At 37.6% G+C, this 7,562-nt stretch overlaps 1 non-coding gene across 1 annotated transcript; it reads right to left on the reverse strand.

Annotated features, from left to right (window-relative positions):
• Positions 1–3,502: 3,502 nt before the first annotated feature.
• On the reverse strand, positions 3,503–3,575 carry Trnat-ugu. The gene has a single exon. It is a non-coding gene; the product is annotated as a tRNA-Thr (tRNA).
• Positions 3,576–7,562: the final 3,987 nt, after the last annotated feature.

Here is a 7,562-nt window from a genome sequence, read left to right on the forward strand (position 1 = left end):
AGCTCAAGACTGATAATCAACACATCGAAGCGGTATAAATATATTTAGTGTATTTTTTGCACCATCATCTTCTTCTCCATTAATCTATGAATCAAATTATTTGCAAAACACCTCACCATAACTTTTAATTCCGCGAAAACAGTAATCGCTATTCACTTAGCAATCAAAACCAGGACTTTTTTATTTTTATGGTGAATAAAGTCCTAATATTTTTAAATTTTCCCATTCCAATTGAAATTAGTTTGCCCAGAAAGTTATTCCTTGAGTTGATTCCTTCGGATATTCCTAAATGATTCTCACGTGGAAGCAATCACAGAGCATTTGGAGCAAATGAAGTAATCCTAATAATCGAAACACTAAGATGATAGAAAAAAAAACCTCCGCATATATTGCAACACTGAATAGATTTATTTCGTGGAATCAGCCGGAAATGGAAATTGCTGCTGTATTTTTGAGTATGTTTGAACTCGAAAAACCATGAACATTAAGATGAGCAACCATAACACCAGTTAACGATAAACTTCATGTAACTACTTTTACCATGACCCAGAAAAAATTAAACATTTTCAAGAACAATAGCTCGAAACGCAAATCCATTGCGAAATAGATTTAGGTAGACCTATTGAAAGATTACATGACTGTCAATAAAAGTAGCTAACTCCCTTATTAACGGTTATAATTTGAGAGATTTTGAGTTTTTCTTAACCAATGGCTTAAACAACGAAAAGAAGAGTAATACATAAATAATATACATAAATTAATGAGAAAATACAGACGCTGTTCATTGCTCTCTTCAAAAAATTCACACCAAGGTAAAGGACGTTTAGGAAGCGCCAACAATCAAGTTAACTTGACGTCGAAGAACGACATTCACGTATTACAAATTACGAACCTCCATGTTCCTCTAACTTTGTACTCTGTACTTCCAACGGAGATGACATCTAGCGGTCATCATCGAGTTAAAACAAATGTTTATAGAGTTTCCAATAGTGCCAATCTCAGAGTATCTAACTAAACGATAACCTACGGACTTAAATAGCTCTACTCCATCAATAATATCGAAGTCATTAACCTAGTGATGACCGCTGGATATCTCCTTAGGTACTTCGTAATCGTCATATGAGTTCGTTATCTTAGGTAAAAACCAGTGAACTAGAAAAGAAGGAAACTGAATTAATACCACTTTCAAACACGTCGAAAGTTTGATAAAAAGGCAGTTGGAGTTAGTCCCAAATTAAATAAATGCATGCAATAAATGGCAGAGGTCATTTTATGAAAAAAAAATTTATTTTAAGGCAGAAAAATTAATCTTTACTTCCTAATAGTTAACTTTAAGTGCCAATTAGTTTCCACACACTGCATCAATATCAAAATGAATAAATGAAATTGTAAAAGAAGCCCTTGAAAAAAATTCCACCATCACGACTTTACACGACGGGTTTCATGGTACTAGAAGAGTAATTTCCATCATTAATCTAAGAAAAAATATATCTTAATGGCAAAGCTTTAATTTAAAAAAATAAGTTTTCATGCTAAGTATTTTCAAAACTAATTAATTGAAATGTGGGCTATTTTTTAAACTTTCGGTATAAACACACCTGTTTTTCTGGTAATCGCTATGGCGACGAGAATTTCACCAAAATCTTCTTCCACGTAATGGATTACACTTCTCCTCACCTCCTTGATACCCCTCTGATTCCCATTAGTCGCCTCCTTTACAACCTCTCGGCCCATTTCAATCATCTAAAGCGCCAACCGAGTCGATATCCTCACAGCCCCCCCCCCAAAACCCACCTTATTTCCACACTCTTTAATTCCTCTCCATCGACTCCAATCTCCACCTCATCCTGATTCTAAATTTATCAACTCTCGCATCGTCGTTACTGTTGATCCGAAACGTGTGCTAAAAATGTATTCAAACGAAATCCCACTCCAACAGACAGTAAATGGACGCGGAATCTAGAATTAGATGCAGCCCATGAGATTAATTTGCAGAGGAGCGATTTCAAATTTCATTTCCGTGAATGGTTTAAAGTATGTTCTTCAAGTCAATGCAAACAATATATTTTTAATAATACATATTTTAATAATTAAACTTTTTATTTTCATGGAATTGATTTCTGGGATTTAAAAAAAGCTGAATTATTAAAAAAATGTATTTTCATTAACTAAAAGCACATAATTAAAATATGGAGAAATTGGAACCTGAACACCGCGGAAATCTACGTAGTCACAGCACATAATTAAGACCACTCGTGAAAATGAGATTTTATATCGGTAATTCCAGTCATTCTGATCGATTCCCTGCTTTTTACGGATGGCACCTAGATGACCACGGTTTTACGTCCCATTCGAAGGTTGTTTTGCTGTACTTAAAGCGCTCTAAACAAAGGATCTGAGCACGAATCGGGATGAAAAATTTCTGTCCGCGCCGGGATTCGAACTCGAGCCCACGCTGTGAGAATCCAGCTCATTTCAATTAAGCGAGTGAAGAGTAAGCACGCACACTCATTATTTATTTCTTTTTCTCAAAATTGATTAAAATTTAGGCATGTGCCTAATTCGGAACATTAGGTATTCCCGTCATACAGCGTCATATTGGTTTACTACATATTACATTTTAGTAAATCAAGAGGTTTACAAAATAAATTTTAGAAACATATGAACTTACCAAGGGAAGACAGACACTAAAAGAAAAACACAGCAAGTAGACGATCTTCAACGCGGTTTGCTTTGAATTTTTCCGATCAACGCTGGAGTTCTACCTTTCCTCGCTTGGTGTCGAAACTTATTACTGTCGGCAAATAAGAACGTGCCGAAAACGTCACAATGGGCAATAGTGAAATAACTCACTTGACTACTGAGGCAAAATGATTCTGGATGTACCTGGATGACCTGTCGTTAAAGGGTTATACATACAGATTAGTGATAGCCGTTGATTAAATCCCCAAGTAAATAAATGTAACATCTAAGAAAACACCAAAATTTATATCGAGCAATGTAAATTAATACCGTGGAGAACTGAATAGTAACACTAAATATTAAAGATTAGGCTGATACCACCGATGCTTATTTTTTTGTTCCAGGAACAGGAGAAAACTCTAGGCGCATGATTACCTTTAGAAATGGAGAACTGTTTTATAATGTATGTTGCAACAAAGCGCTTCATATCCGGTAGCCCGAGTAACCCGAATCTGCAGAATTATCATTCATAATAATAATTTCTCCAAAGAAAACAGGTTTCCCCAACCACAAGAATTTTAATATAGTTTACAAACTCATTCACAATCACCTACACTCTAGGCATCCACATGAGGTACTTGAACCCACGGCCTTCGGTATGGCAGTCGACGACTTTACCCTACCGGCACAGTGGCCTTCAAAAATTTGGCGCGAGGATACTTGAGTTGGTGAAATACCATAAGGAATAAGTGACATCCCCAAATTACTGTATCTAGCAATGGACTTAGCCCGTGCGGAAGCACCTCTTCGGCAAAAAATTTGCCTCCTGAGAGAATTGAACTCTCGACCCCTGGTTTACAAGACCAGTGCTCTAACCACTGAGCTAAGGAGGCGCCGATAAACACCTTCCCATTATACCTTACATTGTCTTCCATCATGACGTCTTCTAACTCAACGCAAGCAAAGTAAGTGATCTCACGTTCCATATAAATTTATTCCATTAAGGCCGTTTTACATGGGGCACGGAATTGCGCAGGTTAGAGCTGTATTAATTTCTAAAATGGCGTGGAATTGCGCGAATGCATGAACGAAATTAGAACAGGGGCTATTTTGCCGACTCGCATCCACGCATTCTCGCATTGTTCTAGCAATTCACCGCTTCACACGACGCAATTTTGATTGCGCCTTCGCACGTACGTCAGATTGCGCAATTCCGTGTACCGTGTACAACGGCGTTTAAGGAGAATAACCTAGATATTTTTCTCTACGTACTAGCTAGGGACTATTATACTATTTAAAATATTTCTGATGATAGCAACATTAATACTACCTAGGGACTGAGACTATGGAGGTTCTAGGTGAACCCTTATAAGGATACAGCAAACCGGGGCCGGGAACCAAGCCCGTGGTTTATACGCCCCATCACCCGGGGAGGGGCTGGAGAGGAAGGGAAAAGGATAGAGGCGCCGCCGCGATGGGAGCCCGCCGACGCCTCTGGGAAGGGATAGGAGCGGAAGGGAGGGGACGGGGGAAAAACACCCCAACGCTATAGAAGCGAAGGAGGCCCTACTATTAGCGAAACCAAGCATACATATGCAATTAATTTTCTACCAATCCTAGTGGATTTTCTATGAGGAAGAAAAATCCATCGATCGAATCGATAGATAGCTACCTAGGGACTATTTGACTAATAAACACATACGTGATAATAGCAACATAATAGGAAATGATACCATCTGGTATCGCACACACATGCCAAACCACCCGCTGCTTTCTCTCTCAACATTTATTTTCCTCCTATGACTGATCACCGCTGGGTTTATTGGCTGGCTCGGAACGCGAATTTGTGAGACCCGTCCCAAATGGAGGGTTGAGTTACGGACGGGACACGAAAGGAAAAATAGAAACGAATGGGGATCTGCCGCTGGCATATGCCCCGTCTGCAACAAATGTCAAGAGCTAACGTGCCATACGTTATCAGCAGACATCGATCCAAACGCGGACTTACCTCGTCTCAACGCCAAGCACAGGGAAACATGCTGGCTCGATATAGGAGGAATTTTTTTACGGAACCTACTCAATGCGTGAATTTTTTGGTATACTTCTATTTATTTTATTTTATTCCCAAACCACCGAAGTTCATATTAGCCATTGTATACCGGGATATTCAAACAATTTAACATATACGAACAACCAAGACCCGGAAAGGGGAAACTTAACCGGGCGGGACTGGAGCCCATGACCTCTTGCTAGGCAGGCGAGGACTTCACCCCGCCGCCATCGAGGCCGGCTATTTTCCGGGGATTCCACCGCATATAGGATAAAACAACGCTTTCTTCATAATTTGGCTATCTCTAAAGGGTAAATTTTAAAGTTACACACAACTGAGCTCAATGGGAATATTGCAATTACTTATTTAATAAATTATTTTAATAATTTCCTACAAATCTTGTCACGTTTCATACAAAATCTATAAAGCCCGCTGTAAACGGTGAATGATCGTGTGAATGATCATGCTAATAAAATCATTCGCTGTGTATAACGGAACATTTCGCGAATGAACCGTCATGCGCATGATCATTCATAGAAAATATGAAACATGTTCTTCGTTAAAACTTTCACGGGTGCTCGTCATTATTAATAAAAATCCCTTGAATAAGAATCTCTTGAAAAAGCAACCAACATCGGTCGGGAAACGTTGGGGCCACCCAAGAATTGATGCGGCGACTTTTTGTGTACTCTTAATTAATGAAAATGATGATGATGATGAAAAGAAAAAAATAATAATAATAAATAAATAAAATAAAAAGAAAAACAAGGAAAAAATATTTAAAAACACTGGAAAAAACAACAAAATAAAACAAAATAATAAAATATAAACACATTGTTCAAAGAAATGAATAAAGAAAAAGAGACAATAAAAAAAAGAGAAAAGAAATTCCATATTCACCATTAAAATGTATAACACAACTGTAAAATTAATTCATTCATCAAAGTAAAGAAAACCTATAAATATATGTTCCAAAATATGTATCTTTGTATTCAATCCAAAATAATGTAAATGTCAAAATCCTCATCAGCTATAAGCTTCTGCTCACACAAACAAAACTCTGCCCACAAAATACAGACAATTGCGCAAAAAAAATAATCATCTGTAATCTGGCTGGTTAGGGTGAAATAATTCACCGGTACAGCGGGAAAGCGCCTTCGGCGCATCAATTAATGAGTGTGATAATCCAAAAGTTTTTATTCATAATGAAACATGTTCTATTTTGCTCGCATGATCCCGTGAATGATCACGTGATCATTCAACATGATCATTTGCATGTTCATTCAGCATGCATAGCGGCCTTAAGGATAGGTTCTAAAAAGGAAAATGACGAAATTTACATGTAATAACATTCTGCCTCTGCAACGATAGTCCGCTAAATGGCAGCTCAGAGAGTCGGCGTAGTGCACGAATCTGGAATATTACAGGAAAATGCGTATTTTTTCAACTTATTTTGCCATACTCACGAACGAAAAAAAATCCACAGGCTTCTTTACGTTTCGCCTTTTTACTGTAGTAATTTCAACAACGACTCTCAGGCCCTATTTTAGCAAATTTTTAATTATTTTAGCAAAATTACCCAAAATTACAATACCCAAATTATAGAATAATCTTCCATTTCTCTAGGTAAGGAAAATTCATGTGAGTTCGATATTAGGAATGCATTTACAGCTTCTGTTACCCCCGTGGACATTTCGAGTAACCCTGTATATTTTTAGAATCTCACACACTCGAGAAATGAATTATACCGTGCAACTACAATTACTTAAAACCAATTAGTGTTACTGATCACTAATGATGCAATTGGTGAAAAGAATTGAATTTGACTGAAATATTTATCCACTCACTTGAACGCATATCTGAAGTACCTACTACCTTGTCAATAATCAACTAATCATAAGGGCACAGAGAAAAACGTTGACTTTGATGAAGTGAGAGTCTATGGTGAGCCCTACCCTAGCCTATCCCAACCAACCACAACAATTGAATCACTGAGTGAGAAGGTCAATCGCGAATTCAGGATAGGAACAAGGGGGGGGGCAAAAGGGTTATCTCTCTGAAGGGGGGGTTATCTCTCAGTAGCAACCCCTCCTCCCCTCCATAGGTCCGCCCCTGGAGAAGGGCGATACTTTATTTACGATTTTTATTTCGATAATTGAATGAAATCAACATTGATATTGAAGAATAACTGTTTGTTGAACAATAAAACATTACTAAATATACAAATACGACATTTATATTAGGAAATAACCACTTGGTGAAAGAGAAATGATAACAAAAATAAAACCCACATTCATGAGGACACACGTACTCGAAGAAAGAGAAATGACCGAAATAAATAACAGTTATGTTTTAAGAGGAATTGCTGATTTGATTTCTTTTAAAATAGAAAGAATGTTAAACTTGGAACTAATTTTCTTCCGTTGAGCACTCGGTGGCAACAGCTTTCACACCGAGCTCCTCAGGGCATGATTACGAGGAAACAAATTCGCCCAAACGATGGTTTTTGCCATTTCACAACAGTAAGGTCTCATGTGTACCATTTACACAAATTTCTAGCAGATAATTATCTTTAACATGCTCACGTCAATGAAAACTAAGGTATCCATTTGGCGCTGATATCTGTCCCTACGGCGCTGTAAGGGATAAAGTCAGATGGCTAAAAAAAAAAAAAAAATATTTAAATGTTAAAACACATCTGCAACAGACAGAAATTCCTCCATATATTGACTTATCGATCGATCAGAAACTTGATGGCCCAGTTTAAATATGCATAAACGGAAACGGTAAGTGAAAAGTTGCGATGACATCAAAATATAAGAACCAGAAA

The sequence above is a fragment of the Ischnura elegans genome, chromosome 6, assembly GCF_921293095.1.
Source record: "Ischnura elegans chromosome 6, ioIscEleg1.1, whole genome shotgun sequence".
In the NCBI taxonomy this organism is placed as follows: domain Eukaryota; kingdom Metazoa; phylum Arthropoda; class Insecta; order Odonata; family Coenagrionidae; genus Ischnura; species Ischnura elegans.